The sequence below is a fragment of the Prionailurus viverrinus genome, chromosome A1 (genome assembly GCF_022837055.1).
Source record: "Prionailurus viverrinus isolate Anna chromosome A1, UM_Priviv_1.0, whole genome shotgun sequence".
In the NCBI taxonomy this organism is placed as follows: Eukaryota; Metazoa; Chordata; class Mammalia; order Carnivora; family Felidae; genus Prionailurus; species Prionailurus viverrinus.
The window spans coordinates 18,793,652-18,809,890 of NC_062561.1; positions in this window are offsets into that span (position 1 = coordinate 18,793,652).

Here is a 16,239-nt window from a genome sequence, read left to right on the forward strand (position 1 = left end):
CCTAATAAAATTCTGGTTCAAACAAACCATCAAAAATGTGTAAGTGTTTTAAGACTGGACTGTGTGGATGTTTGCACAACTGTCTAAATTTACTAACAATCAAATCGTATCTTTACAAGAGAAGTTTATAGTTTGTAAATCATACCCCAACAAAACTGAAAAAACAGTGTGTCAGATGGTCAGAGAAATAAGAACACTAATGGATAATAAACAATCATTGTTGATTTTTTAAGGCATGATAATCACATTGCAGTTTTTTTAAAAAAGAGTCCTTATGTTTTAGAGGTTAATACTGAAGTATTTACAGACAATTGGAAACATGTGCTTCAGAATACCCTGGTGTGGTGTGAATGAGGGCTGTAGGTGTCACGGCTAGGCCATATGCACATGGGGCCATTATACTAGTCTACATTTGTGCCTGGTAGAAATGTTCTATGATAAAAAAAGTGAGATATACACGGATGATTTGACAAACAAAACCAAACAGTGAGAAAGAGAGGATTTTTTTTTTAATTTTTTTTTCAACGTTTATTTATTTTGGGGACAGAGAGAGACAGAGCATGAACGGGGGAGGGGCAGAGAGAGAGGGAGACACAGAATCGGAAACAGGCTCCAGGCTCCGAGCCATCAGCCCAGAGCCCGACACGGGGCTTGAACTCACGGACCTCGAGATCGTGACCTGGCTGAAGTCGGACGCTTAACCGACTGCGCCACCCAGGTGCCCCTGAGAGGATTTTAATGAATCCGTTCTGTATCCCTTAATTATTTCCTTCTTATCTCTCCACCTTTGATATTAATGCAAATGCCTTGTGGCAAGTGCTGGCATATGAATAATAATACTGTAACTCAGGTCCCATATCTTCCAAACTGTATAAAGTGTGGGGCGGCTGCCTCCCACCCCAGGGATGTCACAACGAAAATGGAAAGCAACCACCAATAGATGGGTTTGACCCCATGATGAGAGCTGAACTTCTGAGCAATGATGTGATCATGTTTTAGTCGTGGGTTACGCGCCTCCCAGTGCACAGATGTCCTATCGTTTACTACAGTCTAACTGGTGAAGTGAGATCCTCAGTCCCATTAAATGACTTCTTCTTAGAGTAAATATTTTACCTTGTTTCGGGAAAGTCAGAGCATACACATCCGTGAATAACGTTACAGCCGGAAGATTCTGAGTAGAGGTGCGCTTTCCCTGCAAAATTTGGTCATCTAGCCCCGCCAAGTCCAAAGCTCTCACCATACCTCTGCATAATGGCTGCTTATTGGTTTATGGTTAGTTCTGTTCCAACGCCCTTTTCCCCCTGAATCCTGGATTCTCTGTTCCAGAATCATCAGTCCAGGAAAAACATCAGGCGATGCCATTCTATGTATAACACTGTTAGTATGTTAAGTCACCTGCACCGGCCAGGAGCTGCGTGAACCATGGCCTGGGTTGGGTTACACCTGTCAGGTGCATAATGGGCTTTTCCGTATCTGAACGTGAGCACCCAGTCACTTGCCCTTGACACTAGGCTTAGGAAAACCTCTAACGTTTCCTCTGGATTCATCTGAGTTAGGCAACACGGTACGGTGGTTAAAGAACACGGCCTTCATAGTTAAACCGGCTCTGTTCAACAAGCTGGAGTCGATTCTTAACGTTTCCTAATCCTCAGACTCCTTGTCAGGGAAATAGAAACAAAAAACACCTTCCTCTCAGGATTGATGCAGGGGTTAAATGAGATAATGCAGGTAACGCTTTTAGCACTGTGCCTGGCACAGAAGACATTTTAACCAAAACCAGTCACCATGATTGTTCCTGACATGGAGACTTGCAGGGATTGAACTGGAGACAGGCCTTGCAGCCTGTCTCACTGGCAAAAAAAAAAAAAAAAAAACACTTGAAAATAAAGCACTTGGGCTGCTGGATGACCTGGCAGGGCACATGTCTGATGAACAGATTTTTCCAGGGATGATTCTGCAGTGGCAAAGCTGTTTAAAAGGGCTTCAAAAGCCAGCCGCGGTCTGTTGGAGCACATACCGCCCGCCCCTTCGGCCTTCAGAGTCCACAGTGCTAACCATCAGGCTTCAGAGCAGGCCTGGCGATGGAGAGGGTGCGCTGGCCGGGGAGTCACACGGCCCTTCTCTGCCTCCTTGGCCTCCTCCTCTGCAAAGGAGCACCCCCCTCAATGAGAAGGTGGCTGTCCTCCGTGCCCGGCACAGGGCAGGGAGCTTACAGGCACTGTGGTTTTTAAGCCTCGTGACAACCCCCCAAAAGAAGGCATTCATTATTATCCTATTTCGTCAGGGAGGAAAGAAGGGCTCAGCTCGTTGAAGGCGCCTGCCCGAGGTTGCGTAAGTTCGGCGAAGGAGCCAGGAGTTGACACAACACTGAGAACATCATCGAACCGTTCCTCTCTCCCGTCTCACTCGGCGCCCCGCCCTGGACGCAGAGAGGCCGAGAGACTGCCTGCCTGTGGGACACGATGTCTCAAGGGTCCACTAACCCCTCTGACCTCATGAATACCTATCACGGTTACACAGAGGAAGGGGTAGCAGGGCCTGGCTCACCTCCCCGCCCCCCCCACAGTTTTGCTACCAGCTCTCCACGCAGGACCTAGCTGCACCGCGCACGAGGCGAGCAAGTGAAAACACCAGTCCCTCGTCCCCTGAAGATCCAGGGGAAATTCATTTGGCATCTAGGGATCAACTCCTGGGAGAAAAAATACGGCAATACATTTCAAGCCCGTTTCTTCAGAAAATTAATTAATGGAAGGGCTGCTCTCTCTTAGCAGAGTTTCCAGAACCACATATGCAGACCGGTGAGAGCGGTGTGTCATTGCTTGAATTCCTTAAAGCCGCCGTAGTCTCAAGACTCCGGGTCCAAAAGTCCTGCAGTACCTGATGTACATCACAGCCGCTACACTTTATAGCTGCTGTCAGACTTTTCAAACATCAGCAGAGCCAAAAATCCCCCCAGCTAGCACTGCCCTGCTCCCCGAAATCACGGGCTACGGTTTCCATCACGCCTGGCCATAAAGTCCCATTTGGGCCTGTCATCCCAGGGAGCCATGTGACTGCAGGCACCTTCCCGGGCTGCCCTTGCCTCTTCCCTTGGGACAGAGCCTCTCGGCAGAAAGGCCACAGTCACTTGCTAACATGAGTCAGAAGTTCCCCAGATGTCCTGATGCCACTTGGGGGCAAGGGGAAAGAGGGACAGCAAATAGGCCCAGCGGGGGCTGTCTAGCCATGACATAAGAACCCAGCACATTTCTGAGGAGGAGCATTCATGCCTTTACACACACCTGGGGGAAGCTTCAGAGCCAGCATTTCCACCGGGAGGGACAGGAGTTGGGCCAAGCACCACACAACCCTGCAGGGCACTCCAGACGTCCAGCGAGCCCACAGAAGCTTCCCTGGCACCCGGGGCCCAGTGATCCCGTCACGCCAATGAGCTGGATCCCAGAAGGTGGGAGAGTCTGACGAGGCGCTGGTTTTCATTCTGAGCAGGTGAGGTTTCACATCACAGCAGGACTCTCCTTGCACTGCAGGACGCACAGTCCACACGACAGCCCTGTGACCACAGTGTTCACAGAATGAACGCCCCTGCGGGCTGGGAACCCTCCCCCGTGTCTCTGCACACGCTGGCCTCCCAGTCATCCGTTCCCTTACTGAGGCCTCGACCTCCACAGACGCCTTTAAAAGACACCAGCTGTTGGGGCGCCTGAGTGGCTCAGTCGGTTGAGCCCCGACTCTCGAGTTCAGCTCAGGTCATGACCTCGCGGTTCCAGATATCGAGCCCAGCACCGGAAGCCGCGCCAACAGCGCGGAGCCCCCTTGAGATGCTCTCCCCCTCTCTCTGCCTCTCTCTCGCTCTGGCTCTCTCTCAAATTGAATCACCTCCAGAAAACTAAAACGCGCCATTTGTTCTCACACGCCTTGAGCCGCTCTTGAGGCAATGGGGATAGGTTCAGACGGCGTCCCGGATTCCATCAGGGGGTGAACTGCCCCGGTGCACAGCTAAGCCGTGTTCTCGGTGACGTCAGTCTGGCTTCCAGCTCCCCACACTCCTGCCGCACTGAGGGGCCTGGCCACTGCCATCCTTCTTTGAGGCTGCTGAGGTCCAACCCAACCTTCTGACGCTCACTCTTTCCCTGCCCCTTCGCGCCACTGTGCTTTGGTCCAGACCTTTAAAAGACCATCCACCTTAAAAGTCTCGCCCACCCTGTCCAAACCTGCATATCACAATTCTCCCCCCAGGCTTTGCGGCCCGGCCGAGCGCTCCCCTGCCTGAGAAGACCCCCCTAATTCCCCGTCCTCACCCTCCAGTCCAGGGGCACACCTCACACCCCAGGGGTAGTTCATTCCATCCTGGCGCCCCAGGGGGGATACACTAGGAACCAACTTTACTTCCAAACTCATGGCATTTACTTTTGACCCTTAGCTATTACACGCATATACTTCCGAAATCTTTCTTTTTTGAGATAATTGTAGACATACAGAAAAGCTGTGCTGGTAATACAAAGAGTTTTTGTACACACTTTATCCAACTTCCCCCAACGTTAACACCTTATGTAGCTACAGTACAATAATCAAAACCAGGAAGTTAACACTGGTACAGTCCTATTACCTAACCCACAGGCTTTAATTTTGGTGGCTTTTTCCACCAATGTCCTTTTTCTCTATGACGAGACCCAATCCAGGGTCCTCTACTGCATTTAGTCATCAAAGTCTCCTTCCTGTCCTCCGATCTGTGATGTGAGTTGACGCTTTGGGAGCCGTACTGGTCAAGTATTTTATAAAACGTCTCTTAACCTGGGTCGGTCTGATGTCTTCTCACCACAAGACTGAGGTCGCTCGTTCTCAGCAAGAACACCACAGACAGGATGTGCCCTTCTCAGGATATCATGTCAGCAAACGCTGATGTCCACGGGTCTTATTACTGCTCATGTTAACCTTGATCGCTTGGCTAAGGTGGCATCCACCAGGATTCTCCACTATAATCTCGTTATGTTCCCCCTCCATAGTTAGAAAATATTTGGGGGAGATACTTTGAGGCTCTGCAGACATTCTGTTTTTCCTTAAACTTGTGCCCTCTAATTTACCATTCATCAGTGGATCTTCCTGCAACAATTATCACTATGATGTTCTAATGGTGACCTTTACTTCCCTCATTTCTTCCATATTTATTCATTAGAACTTTTCTGTAAAGAAAACTTGTCTCTCCTCCTCACATATTCATTTATTTCAGTCATTTACACTTCTCAGAATATTTATTTTATTTAAAAATTCATATTAGGGGTGCCTGGGTAGCTCAGTAGGTTAAGCATCTGACTCTTGATTTCAGCTCAGGTCATGATCTCACAGCTCATGAGTTCGAGCCCCACATCGGGCTCTGTGCTGACAGCATGGAACCTGCTTGGAATTCTCTCTCTCCCTCTCTCTCTGCCCCTCTCCTGCTTGCTCTCTCTCTCTCTCTCTCATGCACAAAGTAAATAAACATTTAAAAATAAATAAAATTTGGGGCCCCTGGGTGGCTCAGTCAGTTGAGCATCTGACTTCAGCTCAGGTCATGATCTCATGGTTCATGGGTTCGAGTCCTGCATCGGGCTCTGTGCGGACAGCTCGGAGCCTGGAGCCTGCTTCGGATTCTGTGTCTCCCTCTCTCTCTGCCCCTCCCCTGCTCATGCTCTGTCTCTCTCTGTCTCTTGAAAAATAAATAAACGCTAAAAAAATTGTTTAAAAATAAATACAATTAATACTGAAATAATTATATTATGTATTACATCACAGAATATATAATTATAGTCTTCTATCATTATAAATCATGTATAATGTATTATACAGAAATTATATTAAATTATACAAATTATAGTAAATATAAATACTACCATTATTTTGTTGCTCAAATTGTTCTAGCTTTGGCTAGAACAGGCATTTGCGTTACAATGATTTGCTTTACTAAATTATAAGCTTTTGAAGAATCATGTCTTACTGGTTTTTTGTTCCCACAGCCCTCAACACAATGTCACAAATATAGTAGATTCTCGACAATACTACTTGATATTTTTACACATTTGTTTTTAAAATGCTTTCAGATCTATTATTGTTAGAAGAATGTATGCATGAATAATGACCAGCGTGTAATTCATGATTTCTGTGTATATCCCAAAGAGGTAGCTAAGTTGAACTCACTAAGGAACTCACCTTTAATTTTTTTTTTAACTTTTTTAACGTTTATTTATTCTTGAGAGAGAGAAAGTGAGAGAGACAGAGCACGAGCGGGAGAGGAGCAGAGAGAGAGGGAGACACAGAATCCAAAGCAGGCTCCAGGCTCCGAGGTGTCAGCACAGAGCCCAATGTGGGGCTCGAATCACGAGCCAGGAGATCATGACCTGAGCCGAAGTTGGAGGCTTGACCGACTGAGCCACCCAGGCGCCCCTAGGAACTCAACTTTAATCTGCTTTTCCTTACGTGAGTCTACAGCCACTATTAGGCAAAATGCTTGGTCATTTAAGCTATGTCCCGTCACCACTTCTGCCACAGGCTAATTATGTTTCGATTTGTGTGTTTGTGTTTCAGATCAAGCTGAATTTCCCTTGTCTCTCCTCTGGCCTGGACGGTGCTGGTCTATTATCATACACTGAGATAGCTGTCTGAAGTGAACAGCCTCCTCTTAATATTTTTCTCACACACTCTTAATATCACTCTCCGTCACCAGACAAAAACTTCTTGAGCATGATACCCAGTCATGAGCACCGGGCCTCATTCGGCAAGACTGCAGCTCAGATCCGTGTGGGCAGGCTAACATGAAACATGTTGGTTGCCATGTACTTGGGAAGCCGTCTTGGAATGAGCTGCCCATTAGTAAACTTGGAGTGGCTTCAGATGAAAAACAGTTATCAAAAGCAGCAAGGCTGGGAAAGAATGGTGGGGTGGGGGAGGCACTCTCCATCTTATTGACTGTATCAGGGGGAACAGTCACGAAACGCCAGTTTCTTTTATCCAGGAGGAGCCAAGAGGACTTTTGCTCACGTCCACTGCTTCATACCTGAGCCTGAAGAAAAGTAATGGGTGAGTTATCGTGTGTAAGTAGGGCGACCACATGACACATCCAGACCAGGACACGTTTGAAAGTCAAAGAGGATCCTGTTAGTAACTACCATAGGGTGACAAGTGTATGTTGAGGGTGTCCTGAGAAAACCAGGATGCATAACCATTCTATGGGAAACAGAATCCCTAGCTTAACACAATGGGGACTGGTAAGCTTTTATTAAATATGTGTGTGTCTTCAAACAGATGAACATAAGGGAAGGGAAACAAAAAGAATATAAAAACAGGGAGGGGGACAAAACAGAAGAGACTCATAAATATGGAGAACAAACTGAGGGTTCCTGGAGGGGTTGTGGGAGGGGGGATGGGCTAAATGGGTAAGGGGCACTAAGGAATCTACTCCCGAAATCATTGTTGCACTATATGCTAACTAATTTGGATGTAAATTTTAAAAAATAAAATAAAAAAAAAATGTGTGTGTCTTCAGGAAAGCCCACAGCAATCCTTGGTGAGGTTTTGAGGAAAAGCATATTGTTTTATAACTGAGTTAATGTGCAAAGGGATAGGAACCTCTGGGTATGTTTATGGAAGGGCATCAAGTGCCAGGAAACAGAAGGAGGCACAGGCAGCCCTAATACACGAAGACCAACCCCCTCCTCCGATCGAGAAAGAGCGCAAACCCCTGCCTGTGAACCAGCTGAATGGTGTGGGTCCCTCCAAAAGGGACTGCTATGCAGCATGGCTCATTAGTCTTTCAGATCTTAAACACTTTCTTCTTTCAAGTCAAAGCCAATTTTAAGTATTTTGTTTAATAGTTTCCTTCAGACATCTAGTCCCTTAGGTCATTTCCTTTTGAAAGACACAAAGCTACGAAGAAGGAAAAATGGGGACTGTCACCAGGGAGGGTGTGTTCTCTGGGATAGCGCTCTTCTATGTTTATTTGGAAGCAGTTACAAACCCCACCATCCACCCAAGCTGTCTCCATTTGGTCTGTAGTGGGAAACACCTCTTTGGCAACAAGTCATAATCCGGTATTATTTTTCCCATTCTACCAAGGAGGAAATGGAGCCTTTGTAAGGGTCAGATGATTTAGTTAAATTTCGGGCTGGAGTCAGTACGCAGCCAGAGTCGGGATTACTCATGCAGGAGCCGCAGTCCTTCTCTTTCACCTTTAATGGGAATAGTCAACATCCTATTATAGGAGTGTGTATCCTGAATTCTTTTTTTTTTTCACACTGGGAAAGGCATCTCATGGTACCAATCTTTTCAAACCTAAAAAGTTAAAGGAGGAGGAAAGCCTTCCACATATCCATAGTGAAAGCAATGGCCTACAAGAAACCCACGTGGAAGATCAGAGGTCATTAGATAAATCTATTATTTTATGGTAGAAGCTAGGAGGATCTGAGTAATCATTTCTACCTTGGAGTATCTGATGATACTCCAAGTACACATTCAGTACTTAAGTTAGAACCTGCCCCCAAAAGTGCTCAGCAGAGAGTGATTATTACTGCTATTGCTGTAAATATTAATAAGGAACAGCTTCACTCTAATGCTATGGGGAAAGCTGAAAACGGGTGACACAAAGTAGGTTAGTGGCCTGCTAAAACCATCAACATCCCTGGGATCGTTCCAGGTAAAGTCCATTGGGCACCCACATAGTTGTTTCCCTTCATAGTTGGTCTCTTCATTATTTTCAACTAATGGATTTCAAGGAGATGATACAAGTTCACCATTTTTATAACCCTAATGAAATAAGCATGATAACAATAATGATCAGTGGCTGCTAACACCATAGAGAAGAGATACAACAAACATCATGTACTTCCCACCCTATATATTCACAGAATACTATGATGCCCTCTTTACAAAAAATGAACCCGAATATGATCACAACTCTAGATCTAACTACTAAATTTCAGGATACCCAGGGGATGAGAAGTATATTAAAAGATCCCATGAAGATACAATCTGCAAAATCCAAACCATGGGATACTTTACAAGACAAATGACCCAGTTTCTTCAACAGAGTGAAAAAAAAAAAAAAAGGCAAGATACATAAATTAAGAGAGACTCTTAGAGACATATCAAAATATCAATATGTGAATGTTATCTGGATTCTCATTCGAATTTTAAAAAACTATAAGAAGTTAGAAAATACTTGAGAAAATTTTAATATTGTGCTGACTGGGTCCTTAATATTATGATTGTTTTATTCTTTATGTGTGATGATGGTATTGCCATTATGATTTTGTTGTGGTTATTTTAGCTCTTGGTCCTATAGATAAAAAATAAAATTATTATTAGATGAAAACATAAGAAAATACAGGGGTGGGTAAAAATTTCTTGGTGAAGACACAGAAGGCACAAACCATAAAGGAAAAAAATTAATAAGCTGGACTTAAAAGTACTATTTATCAAAAGACACTATCAAGAAAATAAGTAGCAGGCTGAGAGAAAATATGTGCTACACCTATATCTGGAAAAATACAAAAGTAGATGATAGACAAGTAGAAAAATACCTATATCTTGTATCCGCAATATATAATATATGTCACATATCATATATCATATATAAAGACTTCCTACAACTCAATAATAAAAAGACAACCCAATCAAAAAAAATGAGTAATACTTGAATAGACACTTCACAAAAGATGTACAAAAGGCCTGTAAGCACAAGAAAAGGGTTCACCATCATTAATCATCAGAGAAATGCAAATTCAAATTATGATGAGATACCACTATACTATAAGCAACAGAATGGTCAAAAGAAAAAAGATGAGGAGCGCTTGGGTGGCTCAGTTGGCTAAGCGTCCAACTTCGGCTCAGGTCATGATCTGGCGGTCTGTGAGTTCGAGCCCCACATTGGGCTCAGTGCTGTCAGCACAGAGTCTGCTTGGGATTCTCTGTCTCCCTCTCTCTCTGCCCCTCCCACACTGGCGCTCTCTCTCTCAAAAATAAATTTAAAAATTTTTAAGAAAAAATGAAAAAGGTGAAAAATACTACATTTTGGAGAGGATGGGGAACAATCAGAACTGTCAGACATTGCTGGTGGAAGTGTAAAATGGGACAACCACTACGGAAAACCACTGGCATTTTCTTAAACAGGTAAACATACCTATGACCCCGCAATCCCAGTCCTAGGTATTTACTCAAGTGAAATAAAAATATATGTCTAGAGACACCGCTTTACTCACACTAGTCAAAAACTGAAAACAGCACAGAACAACAGAAGAATGGATCGACCAGTTAGCATATCTATACAATGGAACACTATCAAGAATACAAGGGACCAAAATACTGATACAAACAACGACATGGCTGAATCTCAAAAATAATACACTAAGTGAACTAAGCCAGGAGCTACAAAGTACAGAATTATGATCTCACTTATACGAAATTCTCAAATAGGCAAAAATTACCAGTAGCAATAAAAATCAGATCAATGGTTGCTTCTCAACGCAGGGAAATGACTGAGAAGGGGCACGAAGGGACGGGAAGATAAAAACGTGATGTACCTTGACATGAAGTTGTCAAACCGAATGGTTTGAACGATCTGAATGTATGTAAGTTACAGGTCAATAAAAATACTTTAAAACTTAAAAGAATCCTTCCCTATATAATTAGATAGATATACATTTTAAACAGGTGAAATTATGTGCTGTATGGAGTTTTTTTTCAAAATAACCCAGTGTTATTAAGGGTGGGTGTGTAGAAAACAAGTCTGGCCATGAGTTGATCATTGTTCAACCCAGGTGATGCATACGCGGAGGACCATTGTACTTTTTATTCTCTCTGCTTTTGTTTACGTTGGAAATTTTCCATGACAAAGAGTTGGCGGGGGGGGGGGGGGGGGGGGGGAGTGAGGGACAGAAGGAAAGAGAGGTGAAGGGAGGGAGAGTCCAACACCAAGATCTGTGTCAACAGTCCTGAGGACATCTCTGAACACCAACTTGGCTCAATCACACGTATTGCTTGTGATGACCCTGCCTCATCAGAAAAGGTCAAACAGAACTGGATAGGTTCTTTTTGCAACAGGAGATTTATGTCCTACTTTTGGGGACACTCTTCAAACAAACTAGAAAAAGTCCAGGCAGCCATAGGGGCGGCACCTTCCAGTGACCCGGAATGTTCCCTTGTATGGAACAGAGCTCAGCCTGAGGACACCACCCAGATGAAGTTGTCAGTGCATCATCATGATGGGGTGTCAGACCCTGCCCCAGGGCTGCTCACACTGTGGCCCTTGCTCCTCACCAGGGCTTTGGAAGAGAGGCTCCCTACCCTGGACCTGCAGCAGACCCAGCCCAGGAGCAAGGAACTGCTGGCCCAGCCTGGGCCACTGTGGTCTGTATGGTAAGCCCATCTTAGCCACACCAACTGGGTCCAGCTTACGTTCCTTCAGAGATTTTGCAAGATGAGCTGTTTCTCTCCTACAGATATATATATATATATATATATATATATATATATATATATATATATATATATTTTTTCCCCCAAAGCCTCATTTTCAATGGAAAACAGATCCTTCACGGACTAGGTTATTTTCCTCAGACCTGGAAGCATTTAGCTCAACCATGCGGTCACTCTGGATCAAATCGGCTGTGTCTCCAGGTCTGTCTCTTGGTTCAAGTTGCTTGAAAGCCGCTCTACAGCGTTATTCAGGGATAGAGCCTCATGCTGGTGAGAAGCCGAACCAGGCCTTGACTCGTAAACACTAGAGGACAGGGGCCAGTCTGGTCAACCCATTTACCCAGCACTCACCACTGGTTAGGCAGATAATAAAACCTTTGATGGATGATGGACATTTTAGTTTCAGGGTCTGTTATCAGCTCAGTATTTTTCTGATCCAAGTAGCCTATTTTTAAAGAATACTTCATGACGTCTTTCTGGTAAAGTCAACCTGATTCCGCAGCTGAAGACAGTAGGAGACTTTGAGCCTCATGAGGGTGGCTGACGGGTCTGTCCCTGTCCCGTTCACCACACAGGGCTTCCCTAGCACTCTACAGAGGGCCTGAGACATGGGATATAACTAATTTTATCGGATGGAAAATGAATGAATACCAATAATACCAATGAATATTACAGCAACTTCATAGACTGGTGGTGGTTCCCAAACAGCACTGTTCATAAACATCACCTGGAATAGTTAAAATGCAGATTTCTCGGCCATCACACCCCCACTACAGATTCTGAGCCCACAGTTCTGGGAAAGAGCCCCAGAAGTGGCACTTCTCCAAATCTTTCCAAATAATTCTGCTGCCCACAGTCAGTAGCTCCCCCTCTCAGTAATGCTGTGTCTCACGTCGGCAGGTTTCCTCAGGGTCTCCACTAACAAAACTCCCCTACCAGGGGGACATTTTCCCCTAGTCCAGGCTCCATATACAGTGGGTTTGCTCTGCTTTTAAATAATTTTTTTAGATTATTTTTATTGTTTTTATTTATTTTTAAGTTTATTTATTTATTTTGAGAGAGAGAGAGAGAGAGAGGAAGGGGCAGAGAGAGGAAGACAGAGGATCCCAAGCAGGCTCTGCACTGTCAGTACAGGTCCCAAGGTGGGGCTCGAACCCACGAACTGTCAGATCATGACCTGAGCTGAAGTCAGAGGCCTAACCGACTGAGCTGCCCAGGTACCCCATTTTTATTTTTATTTGTAATCTCTACCCCCCATGTGGGGCTCAGACTCACAACCCCGAGATCAAGAATAGCATACTCCACTGACTGAGCCGGCCAGGTGCCCCTCTGCTCTTTTTAATTCAAAGGGAAGCAAAGGAACCTACATTGGCAGATGCTGGGGATCCTCGGATGGAAGGTACTACAAATGCTAAGTGCTACTAAGCTCACAAAACCTTCTGAAAACAAGCCTTTCCTAATAACCCATCCACTTTTCTTAATTATAGTTTTTCTTCCACAAGTCTTAGAAATGTCCTGGAAACACACACACACACACACACACACACACACACACACACACACATTGGCTCAGTTCGCAGAGAAATACTCAATTCCAACGCTTTCTTTGTGCCAGTGAATGACTAGCACTGCTACGTTCAAACATTTCATATTTGGGACTTCTATTCTCTGGAATCTCAAAGATGACAGAAGACCTCCCCCTGTCACTCACATTGGCAAGCTCACCCTCCAGTGGCACACCGGCAGCTCCCTTCCCAAGCAGGGACAATTAAGACAAAGGCATGCTTCATTTCAAGACGTTTAGGTCAACCAGCATCTTTGGGACCCATAGCTGATCCAAACTTCTTTCTGCTGTCAACTATATTAAGAAATTCTAACCCTGGAGGGAGTATTATTGTCCATAATAAAGACCGAATTTTCATTCACTCAATTCAGATCAGTTTCTCCGACACTCAGATCCAGGAGGGGGAAGATGGCTGGGTGTTGAGCCAACTCTTTCAGCAAAGGAAGGTAACTCAGACTCCAAAAGTATTACACAACAGAATGCCCAGTCCTGGAAACATTCCGAAGCCTTTTTTTAGTTACCCAGAAATGACAAAGGAAATTATTTACTCCAGGAAGGTTTGCAGATTGGTGTGGCCGCAAGATCCAAGAATGCATTTTTCTTATGTCTTCCTCCCTAGCCCTACTCTTGCCAGTGACCAAGTGACAGCAGAATTATTGCTCGTCATCTATTTTTTTAATCATGTGATTTTCTCACAAGAGACAAGGACAATTGTTGTTTCCAAAAAAAAAGGCACATGATGGTTACATGAGATTCCATACAGCTGTTAAATGCTTCCAGCCTGTCTTATTCAGGGTTTTGAAAATTATTCATGCTTTTAATGGAATATCAATTATTTAAGACAGAAAAAAAAAGAAGTCAGAAGGGAAATGGAACCTTAAAGAGAACACTAATTAAAAGTGTAGCACAGAGGGCTTGAAGCATTTTGAGATCTCCTAAGATATATTTACAGGGAAAAATGACATTTTCTATTCAGGGTATGTTTTAGCCCAACTTCACCAGGATTTCTAAACAAAATTGCCTGACTTCAGGAAATGTCTCCCTTTTACCAAGTCATTGTTTCGGTGTGGTGAACTGAAGTAGGAGAAACTTTTTGTCTCGTAAGGGAGAAAAGTACCTTCCTTTCAAAATATTTTGTTTGAAAAATATCTGAAGAGGTCCGATTAATTTCAAAATGATATTCTTAAAACTCAGAACGCAAAATCCCCACGTTTTATCCAATTCCATTTGGTAGGGGAGAAGTAGAGGCAGCCCAATGACACAAGACTTAAGGCAAAAATTACAAATGACAGTGTTTCTTTCTTTTCCAGGTGAGGTTCTGTGAAAACAAATTAGCAACTAAGGGGTGAGCAGTTGGCCTCTCCCCCTCCTCCCCCCCCTCCCGTTTTTTTAAACTGAGAGAATCTGACTTTTAGGATTAGCACAACCTGTTTCCACGGCATGCAACTCTTCCTGGGGGTGGGCCGATGAACTGGCATTACGTTCTCAATGGCAATTTTGGAGGTGGGTGCCGTGAGGAAAACCAATCATCTCTTACAGGCATTTCGTCATTGGTCATAGCCCGTCTCTCGCCTTTGAGCTTCCCTTGGTTGAAGAAAGCAAATAGCACCTCCAGACTTGTCAAAATACCTTGGACTTCTGGGTCTGCTTTTAATTTGTTGGAATGTTGGCAGACGCAGACTGGCTCATGAAAGAACGCCTTTGGCTGTGTCCAGTGGTCAAGTGCGCAGGCCAGTTGCTTTAGGCTCACTGGGAGCTTGGTGATGGCCCAAGTCAGTCAAGGCCTGGCGCTGAACTTGTCCGTAGGATGGCTACACGCCTGCCTCAGGAGGGCTACTGAGGATTATTATTATTCAGCTAGAGCTCAACACAGCCACATGTGTGTATTGGGGAAAGGAGCCCTGAAACTCAGCTAGCCCACCTGTTCAAGTCACTCCTCTGATAGGAGAGGGTGGGGAGGGCTTGAAGGGTAGGGAAGGGAAGGCTTTGAGCTGTACCTTGGTTAATAAGGAAAGGAAAAGGACATTCCCGATTAACAAACCTTCCAGCAGGTGAAAAGGCTGGTGGAGAAAGGCAGGAGAAGGAAAGAAAGGCTGGGAAGGACCTTACATGCTTGAGATTAAACTATGACCTTCTGGCCCAAGGAAGCTTCTCCCGGGGGCAGGGCCCCTGAGGGCTCTCACCCACGGGGGGTCCCTTGGTACAACCATTGTGAAGTGAGAGCTCCAGGAAGTAAAAACCAAGCAGCGGTTATTCACTGGTGGAGTGAACATACAATCAACTGCCCAAACCTGAACCCTTCGGAGTGATAAGAGCAGCACTAACAATTACTATGGGCACAAGTTGCCCTAACCTGTCTTGGGCAAACCAGAATGTTTGGTCACCCCAATTTCGCGAGCTCTGTGTGCCAGGCGTGGTGATGGGGTCTTCACTCGGGCCATTGAATTTCCCCCACTCATTCCAGTAAGTAGACCCCTGGGTGACAACCCTTGAGGGGTCTCAAACCAGAACTGGAATCCTTCCGCCTTCCACTTCCAGCTCCAGAATCTTTTTCTTCCAAGTTTAAAAACCCTGTTTTGACGCTTGGGGCATCTAGCCACTCTATCGTGTACCTTCCCAGCCACTGATCCAGCTGTTACCTGCCTCCCGTTTCCTCCCCAAAGTTACATGCTTTGGCCCTGGAATTTGAGACTGCCACTGCACCCAGGTCCTGCTGCTGCCCCTCTCGTTGGCTCGGAGTCTAATGTGCACGCCCCACGCGACCACCAGGCCTCATCTCCCCTGACCTCTTCCACTGCTGGGGCCAGTACCTCACTGCCACTCAGTCACCCACTGTGCTGACCACACCCTGGGCCTCACAACTTCCTGTTCTCCGTCTCCCCTATTCCCATTCTACCCGTTTGTTCTAGGTCACCCAAACCTCCGGTCCTCTGGTGCCTTTATGACACTGTCAGCGGTGTGCTGGTCAATATTTAACCCGCTCTTTGGAGAAGTTAATATATGCCTGGATAGACGTAAGTTTATGATGAATTTACCACCATGAAGGATGTGTAGCATTCAATTCACACATAATAAAACATACCATCCTCTCTACTGTAAGTTCTATCAGGCCAATTGATTCTCGCAAAATGCTTTCATAGGCTGTTGCCAAACTCTTTTACTTGGAGCCAACATATCATGGCGACTCGGCCAGGATTTGATGAATGGACTTCCATCCCAGTCGACTCCTTTCT